This window comes from Leucopleurus acutus, assembly GCF_964270905.1.
Source record: "Leucopleurus acutus genome assembly, chromosome: 17".
In the NCBI taxonomy this organism is placed as follows: domain Eukaryota; kingdom Metazoa; phylum Chordata; class Mammalia; order Artiodactyla; family Delphinidae; genus Leucopleurus; species Leucopleurus acutus.
The window spans coordinates 47,866,859-47,888,905 of record NC_139159.1 but is presented as its reverse complement, the minus strand read 5'-3'; the positions used below and the strand labels follow the sequence as shown (position 1 = coordinate 47,888,905).

Below are 22,047 nucleotides of genomic sequence, written 5' to 3'. Positions count from 1 at the left end.
AAAAAACTTCTCTTCTGTATTTCCCTTATCTCGAGAGGAGAAAGAAAATTGTCACATCAAATCTGTTGTAAAAATAATCCTAACTAATTCAGAAACTTTCCAAATAAGCAAAATTTAAAAATGAGAGTACTGAAATTGATTGAGATATCCCTGATGAAATTAAGAGATGGCAAATTGGAAATGTTTTCTCTGACACAGCTAAAAGCTCATTAGCAATAATAAGATTGCAGTTTCTGCAAAAATAAAGAAGTAATTAAAAGAAGAGAGGGACCTCAAAGAAGAGATCAAACGATTTGAAGATGGAGTCAGAAGATGTGGAATTATATTACCATTATGTTGCCTCAAGTTAATATAGAGAGATTTTTCAGCAGCTGGAAAAATTCGCACAAAAATATGCTCACAACTCATTTGCAGTGCTAGTAATGCATTTGTAAAATTATGCTGTCAGAAAAAATCAAATTCATTTTTCGTTTTCAATTTTTTGGGATTCTTGCCATTTTTATTACTTCATGTGGTTTATTTTTAGATAATATTTCACTTTATTTTTCTGCTGCATTGTATTAGGATGATAGTGTATGCCCACTTATATTTTTACCAGTTTATATTTTTATTTGATGCTCTGAAATGTTATTAATGTTTTTGAGGTGTATTGAACATTTAATTTTACTTGTTAAAACATGAATTCTGAATTAAAAAAAATAAAATAACCAGTATTTATGCTAATGTTTCCATATTATATAAAATAAGTATTGAAATATCCATACTTTCATTTTGCTTTAATATTTCATTTCTAGCTAACATGTGCCTGCTATGGAAGGAGGTAACAAATATTGGTTTATTATTTCTAAGTAATTCCTACTTCTTAGACATCAAAAGACTTTCAAGAAGTAGTCATATGAACATGGTTTCCCTTTTTTTGTGTGTGTGAGGGTTTTTTTTGAAAGTTTTTCAGCTTTATTTGAAATCAGTAGTAGACAAAGTAAAACAACATTTTATTATTTTCACCTAGAAGAGTAACAAAGGTCAGTCTCACCATGTTGATGAAGAGTCACTATCTCTCTCTTTTTTTTTTTTTTGGTGTTTCATGTAACTTTTTAAGAAATTTTATTTTATTGAAGTATAGTTGATTACAATGTGTTAGTTTCTGGTGTACAGCAGAGTGATTCAGAGTGATTATACACATATATATACATTCTTTTTCATATTCTTTTCCATTATGATTTATCATAGTATACTGAATATAGTTACCTGTGCTATACAGTAGGACCTTGTTATTTATCTTTTTAGTGTAGTTATGGTCTGTGGCCACCTTCAGTGGGTGTCTTCATTCCTAAATGGTTGTCACCATTTAGACCTTACGTATGCTAATTTCCAGACTCCACTGAACGTATGTTTGAATGCATACTTTACATTACATTTGTACCATACATTCATTTAACCATAAAAGTATGAAATGAGCACTTAGTTTGCAGTAGGCACTGCTAGACACTGTGGATCATGTTATCAAGACAGGCAAGCTCCTGCCCTCAAAGAACTTATTTTCAAATGGAGATATACAGGAAATGATTAACCAAATAAGCAAATAGTAAAATTATAGATTGTGGTAAGAACAGGAATGAAGTAAACAGGGTGATGGGAGAAGTAAGTTGTGGGGATAAGTACCTTTGAGCTGAGACCTGAGTGCTGAGAATGAGCCAGTTAAGTGAAGATCTATCTTCACTTAAGAGGAAGTACATTCCCGTAGAGGGGAGAGTAAGTGCAAAGGCCCTAAGGTAGAAAAGAGCTTCAGGGAGCATGAAGGAGGCAGGCGGGGCTAGAGTATAGAGAGCAAGAAGCGGGGATGGGGAAAGCTAAAATTGGGGAGGTAGGCAGGAGCGAAATCATTCAGGGCTTTTGTAGGCCATGGTAAGGGTTTTAAATGTTATCTTAAATGTGTTGGGTTGCCATCGACTTATTTAAAGCAGAGGAATGACATGAAGTGATTTGTGTTTTTGAAAGATTTTGTTTACATGTGGAAAATGAATTGTAGAGGGGTGAAGGTATAAGTGGAGAATGGTTAGGAGTTTATTGGAGTAGGCTAGATAAAAGGTCATACTTGGACCATGGGAATCACTAAAAAGTTTTTTTTAGCTTGGAAGTGATGTTCACAAAGAATGAAATGAGAAAATGAACATGGCAACCTAGTGTAGATTGACTGGGATGGGGGTGATAGGGGAGAGAACGAGACTGAGAGACCAATTGGGAAAGCATTGGAAAACTTCTCATATAAGGTTGTTTGTCAGAATGCAAAGTAAGAGTTGAAATAGTATAAATGGAAAGGAAAAAATTTGAGAGACAACGAAAGAAGAGTTGACAGGACTTTGTGTCTGATTCAGTGTCAGGAGAAAAGAAGGCATCAAGGATGGTGATTAGAAACGTGGTTTACTAGAGTCCCATCTGTATATCTTGCCTTCACCTCAACATCATATCTGCGTACACACACACACACACCAACAAAAACTCTGTACCACTGACAGAAATTTGGAAGTGTTTCTGTTGGGGGGGGGAGCAGTGTGGAGTGTTGGGTGTTAGATGTGATGCAGAAGTGGAAGCAAGATATCCAGATGGGTCTGTGTATAGAACTGCCCTGTGTACTCACATTCCAGTGTACAGTACTGTTACTATCTCTTTCGATTTCTCTGCTCACTCTGCCCTTTCAGAGCACCAGATTCTTAAGAGTTGCCTCTGAGCTCCTGCAGGGCAGAAATCTTTTTACCTGTTGTTACCAAGATGGGGAAATACTTTTGCCCTTAATTCAGGCCGAATTTCTTTAAGGGGAACTATCACTAGGAAACTAAGCAAAAAATCTAGCATTTTATATTTATATATTGCATTATAGTTTTCAAAGTCCTTTTGTAGATAGGGCAGATATTATTATCCCAATTTTACAAATGAGGAAACCAAGGCTCTTAGAGACTGACTGCTTAAGATCGTACCGTAGAAAATGGCAGTTAGGACCTAAGATGCAAATCTTTTGATTAATATGTAGCCCTCAGTGCCTATCATAAAGAATAGTTCTTGATAAATTCACAAGCAAAAATCTCTTGATTCAAGTCTTTAGGTCTGCCTTTACTGTTTATAGCTTATGATCACCTAACTGGTTAGGTTTCTAGCTTCAATCTTACCTAGATTGAGAGGGAAGTGGTACCTTTAGGTTAGCAGAACCCTGACACTGAAATTTGATAGAATTCTTCATTTTTTCTGGAAGTTATTTTTTAGTCTTTTATCCAGTTGTCAGTCCCCTTAGGCCTTCCCCTCTGACCTTACACTTACACACATTGTCTTTGCTTCTATATGTCATGGTCCTCTGGATGGGGAAGGCACCTTCTTCCCTGGTGGAAATGGGAGTGATCCTTAGAAGTGAGTGAGCCTTAGAAGGAACCAGAAGCTGGCTGAAGAGATGGACAGTTGTACAGACAGATTTCTTCCTGCTCGAGGTAGCCAAAAGGGGGCTAAAGAAGAGGTTGAGAGATGTAAATGGGAGACATTTTATAAGGTGTGATAGAGTAGAAAGGGTAAAAGATAATCCAGAAATAGTTGTGCTAAGAGAGAGTTCAGGGTTAGGATCCGGGTGGTGGAACCAAGTTCCAGAGGACAAAGTCCAAGGAAGGGAGCCTGAAGTGAAGTGGAGATAAAGGTATTTGACATTGAGAAATTTGAGGAACTCTTGGGTTAATCTTTTTTAAGTGATAAGTTACACACAGGAAACCATCCAATAAAATATAATTAAAAACTAAAATTTGGGCCAGAGAAGATAGAAGGCAAGTGGTATGAAAAGGCAGTATATACTGTAAAAAATTTTAGGTTCATTTGTATTTGTATTACTGGGGGGGATGGGGGGGATGTGCTAGAATATCAATAAATTTAACAGTTACTTTGAACTCAAAAGTTTGCCTTTAGTTTGTTTTTGTATCTGTTCTTATGCTTTTCTGTAGTTTAAAATGCTAAACATTTCATTTCCTAGATCATTTTCCCAAATCCAAAGCTTGTGAATTCTGAGAATGTAATTTGTTTCATTTATCTAACTATAAGAAGTTTATCCTCCCATCTATTGTTTGAAGACCATGAAGTAATTATCTTTTCATAGTATTTTAAAGAATAATTTTCCTATCATAATTATCTTTGCTTGACAATGCAGTTCTCTTGAGTACAAGGACAAATGTTCAAAGTAGCAATTGTTCAAACTTAAAAAAAAAGACTCTTCCTAACAGTTTTATAGTACATCATGACACTATCTACAGTTCATACAGAAAAAAAAATTTTGAAATGAAGACATTTACCATATTATTCCCAGTCTCTTTAGTATTTGTCACAGACCAAATGACAAAATACTAAATCGTTTTAAGAGACTGAAAATAAGGACCAGAAGGAAAATGAGGTTTGTATTTGCTAAACCTAACAAACAATTTTAATTGACAATGTTAAGAAAATAACTCTGCTGAGAAGACATTTCAGTGCATCTGGAAGAGCCATGTATCTATTAAAACTTGAGACCTTAATCACTGACCACTCTTTCCCATATTGGTCACAATGGCCTGGTAGGTCTTTGGGCAGTCTATAAAAATAGTTCCATGGGAAACTGATACAGGGATTTGCCAGCCCCTATTCCTGTTTCTGAAAGATACCCTAGAACCTGATTACACCAGACCTAAGTAAACTGAGCCAACTCACAGATCCAATGTGTGGGAGCCAGGTCTCAGTCAGGAAGAGGATTGCTGTGACGCATTGTCCCTCTATTCAGAATTGCTGTTCTACTGAAGAAGCTACCAGGACTGCTGATTCAGTTCCACTTTACAATACTGGCATTTCCCACTTCTTGCCCCACATCTTAGGTTCCTAAGTGGCAGCATGAGGAAAACTCCAGCCAAAAAATACAGCTTCTGCTTGTAATCCTATACTTATTTTTATCCTCATAAGCTGGGCTAAAAAACCAGAAAAAACCTAGTGGGAAAAAAAAATCCCTATTTCTCTTTCTTGAACCTAGAGCCATTTCTAAGCATATAACTCACTACTTTCTTTTCTCAGGGTATCAAAAGATGCCTCCCGAAATAGGTTACCCATAGTCCAAAGGAGAGACAGCAGGAAAAGAACCAAAGGCTCCCTTTAAAGCCTCAGACACTCCTCAACTTTCTTATTAGAACTCTGTACTCACTTCCTACCAAAGGTCTCATCCTTAATTCTTATTTCCAGTGGGGAGAAAGAGGAAATTACTACCCCATATGGTATCTATACAAATAAACATGCCATTTTTGAAGGTTTGGCTACGTGAGCCCCTTAGGCCTGTCTTTAGTCACTTTTTCATTGCGCATTCTTATTATTTACCAGGGTCCCTAGAGGTTGGAATGAGTGGAGTAGGATGTGGGTCTAATGATGATGTGTAAGGAGTTCCTGATTTTTAAGGGTCTGCCTAGGCCATAAGTGTAATAAGCATCATGGAGCTCTAGACTAGAGTGATTTGCATAGCCTTACCAGCAGTCAGACCACACCTCAAAGTCCACTAGGTCCTCTCTTGGGTTGTATAGCTTAGGGAGGGTCCTGTGTCACTAGAACGGGTGTTTTATATTAAGGATGCAATACATGCTAGCTTCCATTTAGCACATAATTCAGAGCATGAATGGGAACAGATTATAGGAGAACTGTGAAAGCCTATTATGTTGAAGATGATGTACCTTATATTTCTACCATAGATGATGAATAGGGCTAGAACCTTAGAGGTGAGGGTTGGCATGTAAAGTTACAGCCTCTCTGGTTCTCAGTATCCTTATTTGTAAAACAGGGAGATTGGGTTCGATGATCTAGGTTAGATGATCCTGGATGGCCCTTCAGCTGTAAAAATTTCATAGAAATACTTAAGTTTCTCCTAAGAACACAGTCTTGTGCTTTCAGATTATTTGAGGTGAAGTCTGGTTAAATTTTGTGAACTATTTAGGAAATAAGGAATAATTTACAAAAGTTGTAATTCCTATATTTTAAAATAACACCAAAGAAATGAATAAGAAAGTCATTTTTGTAGCACTTTAACAATTCTGTATAAATGAAGTCTGATAAGGTGGGTTTAATGAGGTTTAGATTTTTTTAAAGGCCTGGAATCATATTTATGCTATTTATTTGCTTGGTAAACTGGTCTTTTTTTTTTTTTTTGACCGTGTTGCACGGCTTGCGGGATCTTAGTTCCCCAGCCAGGGATTGAACCTGGGCCAAGGCACTGAAAGCGCTGAGTCCTAACCAGCGGACTGCCAGGGAATATTCTCTTCCCTTTTCTTTTCTTTCTTCATTGAGATATGATTGGCATACAACATTATATTAGGTGAACTTTTCTTTTTTAAGGAAAATTGAACTTCATCCCAATTCTGAACAGTTTCAAAATTAGTGAGAATTATAATAAGTGACTGTGAAATGGGACAAAGGGAAACTTCAAAGGCCCTCCCTCCTCTTGCTTGTTCTAGATGCTCACATTGCTCTTGCAGTCCAGGTAGGCCACAGGGTGGCACCATTAGTCCATGCAAATAAAATACAGCTGTGTCTAGGAAAAAACTGATTTTTAAAAAAATCAGATAACTTTATTACAGAAGTACTACATGTGCATGAAAGACTTCACATTGCAGTGGGCCCACAACTGGAACAAGCCACCAACCAGGATGGGTCACCAACCAGGATGGGCCACCAACCAGGATGGGTCACCAACTGGGATGGGCCCACCGTACCCCAGCGGCTGCCTCCTTGAGAATGGATGGTGGTCCACTGTCTCCATGGAGCTGGAAACAAGACATGGCCACAGCCTGAAGTAGGGCTGTGGGCAGCTTCCAGTCCATGCCTAAGATGGCCTTCGTCTCATTTCCCCCTCAGTGGAGATATGATCTGCTGCCACAACTGCTTTTCCCTCTTCCCCTGAGACGTAACGTCAGTGAGGTCAGAGGCCCAGGAATTGTGTCACCTTCACCGCAGGACTAAGGGGTCACTTTAGGCTGGTAACATCAACCTGCTGCTTCCTTTCCAGAACCTCTGACTGCCTCGGGCGGGACACCTGACTTTCTGATTCGCCAGGTTGTAATCCTTCCATTAAGGTGCCTCTTAATTAATGACACCCGTTTGCTGGTTTGAAAATAAATTAAATATTGACAGATTCAAAAAAAAAAAACTTCACATTGACTGCTCAGTGCTTATTTAATGTCTTTATTATATAATTACAGATTATAAATTGGAAACTTCTATGGGAGGAGGTTCCTTGCTAAGAATTTTAAACACGGTAAACAGTAAAAATTTTGGAAAATACTGAAAGGCATTAGAGTAAAATAAAATATCCAGGGCTTCCCTAGTGGCGCAGTGGTTGAGAGTACGCCTGCCGATGCAGGGGACACGGGTTCGTGGCCCTGTCCGGGAAGATCCCACATGCCGCGGAGCGGCTGGGCCCGTAAGCCATGGCCGCTGAGCCTGCCCGTCCGGAGCCTGTGCTCCGCAACGGGAGAGGCCACAACAGTGAGAGGCCCGCGTACCGCAAAAAGATAAAAAAATAAAATATCCAAGATAAACAATGTTCTCTTTGTGAAAAGTTAATTTTTATTTATTTTAAACCAGTATCTTTCTGAAATTTGAATTGTAACTAAATTTAAATAATGCAAGAAATAATAAGTAATATAAATATTGCAGGAAATATATATCAGAAACTCTTGTTTGGTGTGTTTTGATTTCCTGATAGAGAAATAAAAACTTAGGCAAGTGTTTTCTCACTATCCCAACAAGTAAGAAATAGTTGAGAATAACAAGTCCAGGAATGTAGTCACTCCCTGTAAAGTGGAAAATATTTCCAAATATTTTTATTTTTCTCACACTTAAAAAAGTTTACTTTGTGTGAAATGATTGCAAAGAATTAATCAGAATATATGTGTTAGACTGATGCTTCCTGTAAAGTAAAAAACATTTCCAGATATGTTTTTATCTGTTTTTCCGCAGTTTAAAAAGTTTACTTTTAATGAAATAATTCTGAGTTAATTCGGAGTGTGTGGGCTAGTCTGATGTTTCCCTTTATATAACCTTTGATGAAAAGATTTGCTAAACTACTTCATTATGTAAAAAGACTCTTACGAAAACAAACTTAGGGACTTAGTTTTTTCACCCATAAAATGAGGATAACGATAGTACTTACCATATAGGTTTTTTTCACGAGGACTAAATTAGTTATTACAGGAAAAACCCTTAAACAGTACCTGGAGTAATAATAACTTAATAAATGTTAAACATGTTGCTAAGCAGTTGTTTGCAGAGTAATAGCAAACATACAAATAAATCATTTTTCCTTTTTAATTATAAATAATAAACATAACAATAAATATTTATAAACATAAATAAATCCTTTGTTCCCTAAGAGCACCACCTAAGTAATACCCGATTAGCCTACTTTTAATTATTATATGAACTTAAACACAACTGGCCTTTCTTAAGGTAGCATCTGTAATTCACACATTTGAAATTAACCTCCCCTTTAGTGCATTAAAACATTTTTAATTATGAAGTAATTGATAGCTTGGCATTGAAGAAATCACAAGATTAAAAATTTTACCAGATTCGACTTGGAAATACCATAAAACATGTGTTCTCCACAGATTTAAATATAAAGTAAAAATGTTTCTGTGGTGGGTCCAGATTTATCTAAAAATTACTCTTTTTGAACTTCTGTTAATTATTTTTGAGCCTTGGAAGTAAAATTCAGAAGGTTCTACTTATAAACTTCCTGATTTAAATGTTCTTCATGGTACTGTGATAGCCTGAAAGGATAGTATTCTCAATTCTTTTTTTTGTTTACTTACTACCATGCTTTCAAAAGGGGGGCTACCCTTTTCCTTTTTTTAAGAACTCAAATATTTACATATTTTTTGCCTTTGTTTTGGTAGATACCTCAAAGGTTGAAATATGGAATCCTACCCGTAAGATTTATGTGAATCTCAGACCCAAGACAATCTTCAAAAAAACAGATAAATAAGGATCCTAAATCCAACTTAGTTTAAGATGAACTGTAAACCAGGATGTTGGAAGTTTTATAGTGAGCAAAACGAGCATTGCATCAAGATTGCTATCACAGTAAAACCATTTGCCAATAAAAAAATGAAATAGGTTCCCCAGCCTTACATTATAGTCAGATCCATCTGTGTCACATCTTTTAAATACATTGCCTGAAAACCCATTGTGATAGTCAAATTTTGACCAAAAATATTATTTTAAAATTCTCTTAGACATCTACATTTTGATTGGCTTAAAATGTCAGTGAATTTGAATTTGTGTAATAATTAGAAAAGTATAGGGAAAATTCTTTTTTAGTGTGCTAAGAAATTCAGTAAGAAAATTATGGTACATGCGTACAATATAACATGACCATTAAAAATTGTAATAGAAGACTGGTAACATGGAAGCATGTTCACAGTATAATTTTAAAAGTTTAACATAAGTATGTATATTATGAATTTAAAAAATAGAGAGAGAAAAAAGCTGTGAGACCATAGCACCAAAATGTTAATGATAGTTATTTCTAGTTGGTAGGATTATGAGTAACTTATTTTCTTCTCTTCATATTTATTTTAAGAATTTCACAATGAACTGTAGAACTAGTCATAAGAAAAAAAATGTTACTTTAAAATCCTGTTACAATGAACTTAATTGAGTGTACATTCAGCAAAGAATTATTGGATTCTCTCACGTCTAGATTTCAAGAAATAACACGTCAGGCACTGTGTAATCTGCCAGGGTGCACAGACAGGTCAGACCCATTTTTTATCTTCTAGAGGAAGACTGTCAGGAATTTTAGAAAACGGTTCTGAACAAGTAACAAAGCTTTGTATGAACTGTTTTCTCCTGGTTATCTTCATAACTGTATAGAAGCTGCATGACATACTGCAAATATTATAGACTAAATTTGAAGTCCACTCTGCCACGTACAGTAATATGGCCTTAAACATATTAAGGCCATATTAAGGCCACTTTTCTGAGCCTTGCAAATTATTAAGACCACTCTATTAGAGAAGTATAGCTGCTGAAGATAAACAGACTGAAGAAATATATTATCGATATTTTGGGAAGGGGTTTAAATTATTGTTAAAATGTTTACTTGCTCACAGCTAAATTTCTTTTAGGTTGAGCTTTTTTTTTTACCCTTTCCTAATATCTGTGGAATCTGTGCAGTGCTTAGGTTTTAAGAACAGTAATTCTAAAGTGCAAGCAGTTAGGATTTAATGAATTCATTGGATGTTCTTGTTTTATGGTTCTTTGAGGTTATTTTATATTTTAAAAACAACTGTATCCTTTTAAAAGGGTAAGAATAACTAAGTGAGGTATAGTGAATCCAGATTTGGGGGTTCCATTTACTGTATGTCATTCTCAGATTTAGTACTTTGACATTAGAATATGCAGGCATTGAGATCTGATAGCGCATCTCTTCAGGTGTGCCATTTTTCCCTTGAATTTTGTTGAAGTGTCTGGTGCTTTGATCTCTGACCAAAGTTGCTATATAGGCATAAGGCTGTCAGTCCATTTGAACCATTTGTAGCACTTAGTCTTGCCTTTCCCAGTGACCTTTCAAAATGAAAAATAAATCAATACATTCTGTATGGTTGGTGATATTTGGTATGGAAGACCAATTTAAAGTTATGTTATAATAAGTATATGTTAAAATAGAACACGTTTTCTCCATTTGTTCTTTTTTTTCCCATTTTTTTAAACATCTTTATTGGAGTATAATTGCTTTACAATGATGTGTTAGTTTCTGCTTTATAACAAAGTGAATCAGTTATACATATACATATGTTCCCATATCTCTTCCCTCTTGCGTCTCCCTCCTTCCCACCCTCCCTATCCCACCCCTCTAGGTGGTCACAAAGCACCTAGCTGATCTCCCTGTGCTATGCGGCTGCTTCCCACTAGCTCTCCATTTTACTTTTGGTAGTGTATATATGTCCATGCCACTCTCTCGCTTTGTCACAGCTTACACTTCCCCCTCCCCATATCCTCAAGTCCATTCTCTAGTAGATCTGTGTCTTTATTCCCGTCTTGCCCCTAGGTTCTTCATGACCTTTTTTTTTTCTCTTAAATTCCATATATATGTGTTAGCATATGGTATTTCTTTTTCTCTTTCTGACTTACGTCACTCTGTATGACAGATTCTAGGTCCATCCACCAAACTACAAATAACTCAATTTCGTTTCTTTTTATGGCTGAGTAATATTCCATTGTATATATGTGCCACATCTTCTTTATCCATTCATCTGTTGATGGACACTTAGGTTGCTTCCATGTCCTGGCTATTGTAAATAGAGCTGCAATGAACATTTTGGTACATGACTCTTTTTGAATTATGGTTTTCTCAGTGTATATGCCCAGTAGGGGGATTGCTGGGTCGTATGGTAGTTCTATATGTAGTTTTTTAAGGAACCTCCGTACTGTTCTCCATAGTGGCTGTATCAATTTACATTTCCACCAACAGTGCAAGAGTGTTCCCTTTTCTCCACACCCTCTCCAGCATTTATTGTTTCTAGATTTTTTGATGATGGCCATTCTGACCAGTGTGAGATGATATCTCATTGTAGTTTTGATTTGCATTTCTCTAATGATTAATGATGTTGAGCATTCTTTCATGTGTTTGTTGGCAATCTGTATATCTTCTTGGGAGAAATGTCTATATAGGTCTTCTGCCCATTTTTGGATTGGGTTGTTTGTTTTTTTGATATTGAGCTGCATGAGCTGCTTGTAAGTTTTGGAGATTAATCCTTTGTCAGTTGCTTCATTTGCAAATATGTTCTCCCATTCTGAGGGTTGTCTTTTGATCTTGTTTATGGTTTCCTTTGCTGTGCAAAAGCTTTGAAGTTTCATTGGGTCCCATTTGTTTATTTTTGTTTTTCTTTCCATTTCTCTAGGAGGTGGGTCAAAAAGGATCTTGCTGTGATTTATGTCATAGAGTGTTCTGCCTATGTTTTCCTCTTAAGAGTTTGATAGGGTCTGGCCTTACATTTAGGTCTTTAATCCATTTTGAGTTTATTTTTGTGTATGGTGTTAGGGAGTGTTCTAATTTCATACTTTCACATGTACCTGTCCTGTTTTCCCAGCACCACTTATTGAAGAGGCTGTCTTTTCTCCACTGTGTATTCTTGCCTCCTTTATCAAAGATAAGGTGACCATATGTGCGTGGGTTCATCTCTGGGCTTTCTATCCTGTTCCATTGATCTATATTTCTGTTTTTGTGCCAGTACCATACTGTCTTGATTACTGTAGCTTTGTAGTATAGTCTGAAGTCAGGGAGCCTGATTCCTCCAGCTCCATTTTTCGTTCTCAAGATTGCTTTGGCTATTCGGGGTCTTTTGTGTTTCCATACAAATTGTGAAAATTTTTGTTCTAGTTCTGTGAAAAATGCCAGTGGTAGTTTGATAGGGATTGCATTAAATCTGTAGATTGCTTTGGGTAGTAGAGTCATTTTCACAGTGTTGATTCTTCCAATCCAAGAACATGGTATATCTCTCCATCTATTTGTATCATCTTTAATTTCTTTCATCAGTGTCTTATAATTTTCTGCATACAGGTCTTTTGTCTCCTTAGGTAGATTTACTCTTAGATATTTTATTCTTTTTGTTGCATTGGTAAATGGGAGGGTTTTCTTAATTTCACTTTCAGATTTTTCATCATTAGTGTATAGGAATGCCAGAGATTTCTGTGCATTAATTTTGTATCCTGCTACTTTACCAAATTCATTGATTAGCTCTAGTAGTTTTCCAGTAGCATCTTTAGGATTCTCTATGTATAGTATCATGTCATCTGCAAACAGTGACAGCTTTACTTCTTCTTTTCCAGTTTGGATTCCTTTTATTTCTTTTTCTTCTCTGATTGTTCTGGCTAAAACTTCCCAAACTATGTTGAATAATAGTGGTGAGAGTGGGCAACCTTGCCTTGTTCCTGATCTTAGTGGAAATGGTTTCAGTTTTTCACCATTGAGGATGATGTTGGCTGTGCGTTTGTCATATATGGCCTTTATTATGTTGAGGCAAGTTCCCTCTATGCCTACTTTCTGCAGGGTTTTTATCATAAATGGGTGTTGAATTTTGTCGAAAGCTTTCTCTGCATCGATTGAGATGATCGTATGGTTTTTGTCTTTTTTTTTTTTTTGCGGTACGCGGGCCCCTCACTGCTGTGGCCTCTCCCGTTGCGGAGCACAGGTTCAGCGGCCACGGCTCACGGGCCCAGCCGCTCCGCGGCATGTGGGATCTTCGCAGATCGGGGCACGAACCCGTGTCCCCTGCATCGGCAGGCGGACTCTCAACCACTGCGCCACCAGGGAAGCCCAAGATGATTGTATGGTTTTTCTCCTTCAATTTGTTAATATGGTGTATCACATTGATTGATTTGCGTATATAGAAGAATCCTTGCATTCCTGGAATAAACCCCACTTGATCGTGGTGTATGATCCTTTTAATGTACTGTTGGATTCTGTTTGCTAGTGTTTTGTTGAGGATTTTTGCATCTATGTTCATCAATGATATTGGCCTGTAGTTTTCTTTCTTTGTGACATCTTTGTCTGGTTTTGGTATCAGGGTGATGGTGGCCTCGTACAATGAGTTTGGGAGAGTTCCTCCCTCTGCTATATTTTGGAAGAGTTTGAGAAGGATAGGTGTTAGCTCTTCTCTAAATGTTTGATAAAATTCGCTTGTGAAGCCATGTGGTCCTGGGCTTTTGTTTGTTGGAAGATTTTTAATCACAGTTTCAATTTCAGTGCTTGTGATTGGTCTGTTCATATTTTCTATTTCTTCCTGGTTCAGTCTCAGCATTTCTAAGAATGCCGAGTGCATTTCTAAGAATTTGTCCATTTCTTCCAGGTTGTCCATTTTATTGGCATAGAGTTGCTTGTAGTAATCTCTCGTGATCCGTTGTATTTCTGCAGTGTCAGTTGTTACTTCTCCTTTTTCATTTCTAATTCTATTGATTTTAGTCTTCTCCCTTTTTTTCTTGATGAGTCTGGCTAATGGTTTATCAATTTTGTTTATTTTCTCAAAGAACCAGCTTTTAGTTTTATTGATCTTTGCTATCGTTTCCTTCATTTCTTTTTCATTTATTTCTGATCTGATCTTTTTGATTTCTTTCCTTCTGCTAACTTTGGGGTTTTTTTCTTCTTTCTCTGATTGCTTTAGGTTCAAGTTTAGGTTGTTTATTTGAGATGTTTCCTGTTTCTTAAGGTAGGATTGTATTGCTATAAACTTCCCTCTTAGAACTGCTTTTGCTGCATACCATAGGTGTTGAGTCGTTGTGTCTCCATTGTCATTTGTTTTTAGGTATTTTTTGATTTCCTCTTTGATTTCTTCAGTGATCTCTTGGTTATTAAGTAGTGTATTGTTTAGCCTCCATGTGTTTGTATTTTTTACAGATCTTTTCCTGTAATTGATATCTAGTCTCATAACGTTGTGGTCGGAAAAGATACTTGATGCGATTTCAATTTCCTTAAATTTACCAAGGCTTGATTTGTGACCCAAGATGTGATCTATCCTGGAGAATGTTCCATGAGCACTTGAGAAGAATGTGTGTTCTGTTGTTTTTGGATGGAATGTCCTATAAATATCAATTAAGTCCATCTTGTTTAATGTATCATTTAAAGCTTGTGTTTCCTTATTTATTTTCATTTTGGATGATCTGTCCATGGGTGAAAATGGGGTGTTAAAGTCCCCTACTATGATTGTGTTACTGTCGTTTTCCCCTTATATGGCTGTTAGTATTTGCCTTATGTATTGAGGTGCTCCTATGTTGGGTGCATAAATATTTACAATTGTTATATCTTCTTCTTGGATCGATCCCTTGATCATTATGTAGTGTCCTTTTTTGTCTCTTGTAATAGTCTTTATTTTAAAGTCTATTTTGTCTGATATGAGAATTGCTACTCCAGCTTTCTTTTGATTTCCATTTTCATGGAATATCTTTTTCCCTCCCCTCACTTTCAGTCTGTACGTGTCCCTAGGTCTGAAGTGGGTCTCTTGTAGACAGCATATATACAGGTCTTGTTTTTGTATCCATTCAGCGAGTCTGTGTCTTTTGGTGGGAGCATTTAATCCATTTACATTTAAGGTAATTATCAATATGTATGTTCCTATTCCCATTTCCTTAATTGTTTCAGGTTTGTTAATGTAGGTCTTTTCCTTCTCTTGTGTTTCCTGCCTAGAGAAGTTCCTTTAGCATTTGTTGTAAAGCTGGTTTGGTGGTGCTGAACTCTCTCAGCTTTTGCTTGTCTGTAAAGGTTTTAATTTCTCCATCAAATCTGAATGAGATCCTAGCTGGGTAGATTAATCTTGGTTGTAGGTTTTTCTCCTTCATCACTTTAACTATGTCCTGCCACTCCTGTCCTGCAGAGTTTCTGCTGAAAGATCAGCTGTTAACCTTATGGGGATTCCCTTGTGTGTTATTTGTTGTTTTTCCCTTGCTGCTTTTAATATGTTTTCTTTGTATTTAATTTTTGATAGTTTGATTAATATGTGTCTTGGAGTGTTTCTCCTGGGATTTATCCTGTATGGGACTCTCTGTGCTTCCTGAACTTGATTAACTATTTCCTTTCCCATGTTAGGGAAGTTTTCAACTTCCCTAATCTCTTCAAATATTTTCTCATTCCCTTTCTTTTTCTCTTCTTCTTCTGGAACCCCTATAATTCGAATGTTGGTGTGTTTATTGTTGTCCCACAGGTCTCTGAGACTCTCCTCAGTTCTTTTCATTCTTTTTTCTTTATTCTGCTCTGCAGAATATTTTATCTTCCAGGTCACTTATCCGTTCTTCTCCCTCAGTTATTCTGCTCTTGATCCCTTCTAGAGAATTTTTAATTTCATTTATTGTGTTGTTCATCACTGTTTGCTCTTTAGTTCTTCTAGGTCCTTGTTAAACGTTTCTTGTATTTTGTCTATTCTATTTCCAAGATTTTGGATCATCTTTACTATCATTATTCTGAATTCTTTTTCAGGTAGACTGCCTATTTCCTCTTCATTTATTAGGTCTGGTGGGTTTTTACCTTGCTCCTTTATCTGCTGTGTGTTTTTCTGTCTTTTCATTTTGCTTAACTTACTGTATGTTTCTCTGTCTTCTCATTTTGCTTAACTTACTGTGTTTGGGGTCTCCTTTTCGCAGGCTGCAGGTTCGCAGTTCCCTTTGTTTTTGGTGTCTGTCCCCAGTGGCTAAGGTTGGTTCAGTGGGTTGTGTAGGCTTCCTGGTGGAGGGGACTGGTGCCTGTGTTCTGGTGGATGAGTCTGGATCTTGTCTTTCTGGTGGGCACGTCCACGTCTGGTGGTGTGTTTTGGGGTGTCTGTGGCCTTATTATGATTTTAGGCAGCCTCTCTGCTAATGGATGGGGCTGTGTTCCTGTCTTGCTAGTTGTTTGGCATAGGGTGTCCAGCACTGTAGCTTGCTGGTCGTTGAGTAAAGCTGGGTTTTGGCGTTGAGATGGAGATCTCTGGGAGATTTTCGCTGTTTGATATTACGTGGAGCTGGGAGGCCTCTTGTGGACCAGTGTCCTGAAGTTGGCTCTCCCAGCTCAGAGGCACAGCACCGACTCCTGGCTGGAGCACCAAGAGCCTTTCATCCACACGGCTGGCACAAGGTGGCCATCCATGGTTTCATGTCAGCATCATCTCAGGCACAAACCTCCTTGTTTTTCCATTTTGTCTTTAAGTTACTTGTTGAAACAACTGGCCCGCGGTCCCAGGACTGTTGCGGCTTCGGCCGCCGGGGCCCCTCCGGAGCCGGCATCCTCAGTGAGGCCTCCCTCCCCTTGGGCTCCGGGGCAGTTCCGTGACGGCGGAGGGAAGAGACCCTGAGCCGGGAGTTCCAGCTCTGCAGAAACGCGGGCTCCGTTCTCTCCATTAGTTCTTAATACTTATCTTCAAGTTCTGTAGATTGACCTAAGATTAACATAAAATAAAATATAAAAAATATATATATATATAAAGGAAAGAGAGTATTAACTAGAACTTTCTTATCAAGTTGGGGACTCACAAGCTTTCACTAAAACCTCCTTATTGTTATGTGGGTTGAGACAAGTGCTGTTTGGCGTTCGGAGCTCTTGTTACTGAGATCTGGGTGACTGCCTTGTCCCAAAGGATGAGTGCCTGCATCCTCATGACGTTTCCTGGGCAGTGCCACAGAGCGTGGAGTTGGAGTTTTAAATACTAAGCTGTGCCAGCCCTCTAAGATCTGACCCCCAAAGTCCTGCTTTTAACAATCCCAGGGAATTAGCCTCTGAGCCAGTCATTGGACACTGTCCCTTATGGACACTGTCCCTTAGGAATCAGAACCAGGCCATGGTGAACAACCAGAGGACTTTCTGGGGCTTGACTATTCCCATTATTGGCTGTTCTTGTGGTTTTTCTTCTGCCAGGAGGAACCAGTTCTCTTTTTCTTTCCTGGAGGTCTTTACTCCCCACTAGAGGTTACCCAGTTGTTAGAAACTGCTGTGTTACCAGAGGATCAGTGCTCTATGCAAGCTAGAGCACAGTTGAGGACTGTACCCAGCCCCAGGAGAGTAATAACTGTTATTCTTTGGGTGCTTACGTCATACAGCTAGTAAGTAGCTGAATTGGGATTCTGACCCAGGCATTCCAGCTCCAGATACATTCTGGGTGGAGTAGCCAAGCTCTTTGAACATCTGACAGTAGAGAAACTGCCTCTAGAGTGCTGTTCACTCCTGCAAGTAGCGCCTCTCAGGACAGGCAGACTGTATCGCGCCTCTCTCCCTTCTGCTTTCCCCTCCTCTAAAGCAGCCTCCAGTATGCCCATATCCGTTCACAAGGCGACAGGCTCAGCCTTCTGTGCATCTTGAAAGATATCACGCATTAGTGCCTCTAACTCTGCTTGTGGAATGGTTCTTATGACACATTCCCTTTGGTAAATACCAGGGCTTCTACCTGAGCCCTTCCAAATGGTAGGTCCTACAAACTCTTCCATAAATAATCTCTTACTCTCCTAGCACCCAGAGAAATGACTTCAAAGAAGACCTTTCTTTCTTCTTTCCTTCCTTCCTTCTTTCCTTCCTTCCTTCTTTCCTTCCTTCCTTCCTTCCTTCCTTCCTTCCTTCCTTCCTTCCTTCCTTCCTTCCTTCCTTTCTTCATGGAGAAGATGAGCACATTTAGACTCAACAATCTTTTCATCAAAATCTTTAGGCCTCTCTATGACCCAGACATTGCACTCCTGGCCATTTATCCCAGAGAAATGAAGACTTAATATAAAAATATGTACCTGAATGTTTTTAGAAGCCTTAACATAATGCCCCAAAACTGGAGATAATCAGATGTCCTTCAGTAGGTAGACAGTTAAACTGTGGTACATCCATACCTTGGAATACTACTCAGCAGTAGAAAAGAAACAAACTGTTGATACAGGTAACAACCCAGATAAATCTCCAGAGAATTATGTTGAGTGAAAAAAAAAGATCCTCAAAGGTTACATACTGTATGGCTCTATTTATGTAACACTCTAGAAATGACAGAATTATAGTAATGGAAGACAGTAGTGGTTTCCAGGGGATAAGGAGAGGTAGGGGCAGGAGGGGAGTAGGTGTGGCTGTAAGAGGGCAAAGATCCTGGTGGGACTGGAAATATTCTGTATCCTGACAGTATCAATGTCAATATCCTGGTTGTGATATGGTACTACTATTGTTTTACTCTGTGTTACCATCAGGGGAAACTGGGTGAAAGGTACACAGGATCTCTCTGTATTGTTTCTTACAACTGAATTTGAATGTACAATTATCTCAAAATAAAAGGTTTAATTTAAAAAATCTTTAGTCCTCTTCACCCTTTGGACAATAGTTAACGTGTCCCGATTTTTATTCATTTCTATTATTTCTTGGGGAATCTATCAATAGCTTTCTAGTGGTTTATTTAGGGTCTTCAGCATTTTCTTGGCAGGTTTCTAGTAATTAGGTCTAATGCATTTATATAGCATTAAGTTTGAAATCACATAAATTTGTGATTTGATCGTTTATTTTCTTATGTGACCTTGTCAAAAAGAAACTGGCAGAAAATGGTCTTTCTTATGGATTTAAGGAAACATTAGGATTACTTTGGGGGCACATAACTATATAATCGATAATTCTATCTCCAAATAAACAGCTACACTTGTCTTTTTCATAATATAAATCCTACTATCTTCAGAATAACCCCTGTACCATTTTAACATTGAAAAAGCCACATCTTAAATTAACATATTAGACTTTAGTCGTGAAGACTCAGCTCTAGTGGGCAGGACATAAAAGGAAAATAGTAGGCTTTGGGTGAGTGCAGACTGTTTGTTCAGGGAAATCAATTAAGTGGCTCAGTGATAATGAAATCTGTCTAAACTGGTATTACAGACTTGCAGAAATATAGGGAACAGTTGAAGAGGGTTGGATGTTTTGCGTATTATCATGTCATCATGATTTTGCTGAACTGTTGTGGGACTGGTCCTCACATGTAGTTTGTCTTCGCTTCCAACCTCACACTGATAGCCCTTATGATACAACCTGACTTACGTATGGTAAATGGAGCTTTATAAAATGCCATTGATTATTCCTTATAAGTTTATTTAAAGGGACTTGATGACAGCGTAAATGACTAGTAAAAGTCATGAATTTCAGCTGGAACTATAAATTTGGGATTTAGACTTTATATCCCAAATTTACCACTTAGCATATTATCTGGAACATTTTGGGCACACAGTAAATGTTTGCCTAACAAATTACTATTGATTTTTTGTGGTCCATGCTGCCTGTCCGTGACCCCCTTGCTTCCACGTTTCCTCAAGAAAAGAGTGCAGTGGGACTGATGGGGGACTCTTCAAATGTCTGTCAGTGCCCTAAGGGGAAACCTGAGGGGGGTCCCAGTGAAAGCGTGAGTGTGGGGCTGCACCAAGATGCAGGAGGGGTGGGGTCAGGCATGTGGAAAAGACTGCAGATAGATTTGAGCCAGTTTTCTTTCACACTGAAAAGAAAAGGTAGTTGGACAATCTCAGGAGGAGATTTAAGTACCAGTATTCAAGACAGATTAGACATTTTTTTTTTCTTAAATGTACCTGTTTGGTTTAAACACAAGTATTGGTTGTTTTTAATTTTTTCCCCCACTGCAAATAGCATTTTATTTCTAAAATTGCTTTAGTGGGCTAACCTGAGATGTACCCACCATTTATAATGGGAAAAATATGCATTCCAAATTCTGGTAAGTTAGAGTGAATTTTCAGAGCGCAGTTTCTCCTCTATTGATGGTAACATAATCTGACTCTCTTTCTTTCATCTTTCTGACCGTGCTTTCTTGTTAGTGAGCAACAGAGCTTCTCCTTATTAAGCCCTTCTTTCCTCCTTTTCACCACTTTATTACTCGTCATTGACTTTAGTAGCCTCATAAGTTGATGCCTTACCCATAGATTTTCTGGAAAATATCTACAGGTCCCTGTACCTTGTCTGTGTTTAGTAGAATAGCAAGTCCTTTTTCACACCACATCTTTGTTATAACTGAATTTTCTATTTATTATAGATCCTTGCTTGCACATTTCTGGATAGTCTGTTGAACCTTCTTAAGAATTCAGAGAAACTGCCTTGGGACCACGGAGAGAAAGATCTAATCTTAAGGCTTACGTGAGTATTTTCTACTGTGGACTCCCTCACAACATGTGAAAGCTTCAGTGAACTGTGGCCTTGCTTTGGGGCAGATTCAGTTCTATAGTCAAGATGAAAAATGTTATCTATCTTTGGGCTTATTAAATTTGGAGGTTAGTAGCTTCTCAAGGGCACGGAGAAATCACAAAATAAACCATGCTTATTCTCACTTAAAAAATAGACAAGAAAGACTTGTCCTTTTTACTGAGCTGATATTCGAAAGAATCCCAGTCTGCAAACCACAAGAATTCTTAACTGTTTGAACCAAGAATACCAAGTAGATTGTTTTTCATTATCTATTCTTAGAGAATTTAACCGAAACACGGTACCTCTTGAAAAGCACTTGATATGTGGTATTTTAATTTTTTAAAAGCTTGTGATACCTCTGTCTTTTTTATGGTCCAATCCAATGACTACTGTAGGGGAAAATAGGGAGATTACCCTTGAAAGAGAATTCTTGACTGTTTTTTTGAGAAACATCTTCCCATTGGGTTAATTTATTTAAAAAGCATTATATAGTGTCATAATCTGAGGTTTATCTTATCTTGATTCCTGTAACTCTTAATCATAAACATATTTTCCCATTATTTAGAATTATCCTTAACAGCTCCTTCTCACCCTTTATATCCAACAGGTCATTGAGTTGTGTTCATTCTATCTAGTGTATCCCTCTCCAGTATGCCCCCTTCTCTCTGCCACTGCCTTAGATCAGGCTATCATCATTTCTTGCCTGGATCTCTACAATGACACCAATTGATCTCCCTGTCTCCAATCTTGACCCCCTCCAAACTAACCTCTCTGTATTGCCAGAAAGTCATCTTTCTGAAAGACTAATATACTAAGACCATGCCATTTCTTTGACTTAAAATCCTTTAATGACTCCTTACTAAAATTCAGGTGTAATAAATCTTACTATGGACTTGTTAGGAAGATTAAATAAAATTCATTAAGACCCCTTAATGCAGTGCCTGGCTCAGAACAGGCTCTCAGTCTCTGTTAATGTTTCCCCCTTGCACGCATGGCAGTAGCAGAGCTTAAGGTGGCCCAGGAATAGAGGGACAGTGGCTCTGCTGGAAACCAGGCTAAAAGGAGTGGGGGCCAAGAATCTCACCGAACTCTAGAGCCAGGCTTTCCTAAATCCCTGGGAGGTTAGGCACAATAGATTGATCTAGCATCCAGTTCCATCTGTGTTCCAGGAAGACTTTGCCTGATAAATTATAAGCCAAGCTCATCTGTGACTAAGCTTTTTTAACCTTAGAGTAAGGGAGCCATCTTAACAAACACATCGGTCTCTGCCTTTGTGTTTTCTTGTTTTGGTTTGTTTTCTCTTTAACTTCTTAGTAAAGTTTCTTTTGTCAGGCTTTAACTTTTTCTTAAATGAACCAAGG

General features: G+C 37.9%; 1 protein-coding gene across 2 annotated transcripts in view; it reads left to right on the top strand.

Annotated features, from left to right (window-relative positions):
* The window catches only part of ANKRD46 (ankyrin repeat domain 46), a 37,293-nt gene that overhangs the window by 4,821 nt on the left and 10,425 nt on the right, over positions 1–22,047 (top strand). For both annotated transcript variants that reach the window (XM_082858875.1, XM_082858876.1), the window contains exon 2: positions 20,538–20,638. The gene's annotated coding sequence lies outside the window, so the exon portion shown is untranslated. The remainder of the gene's footprint in view (positions 1–20,537; positions 20,639–22,047) is intronic.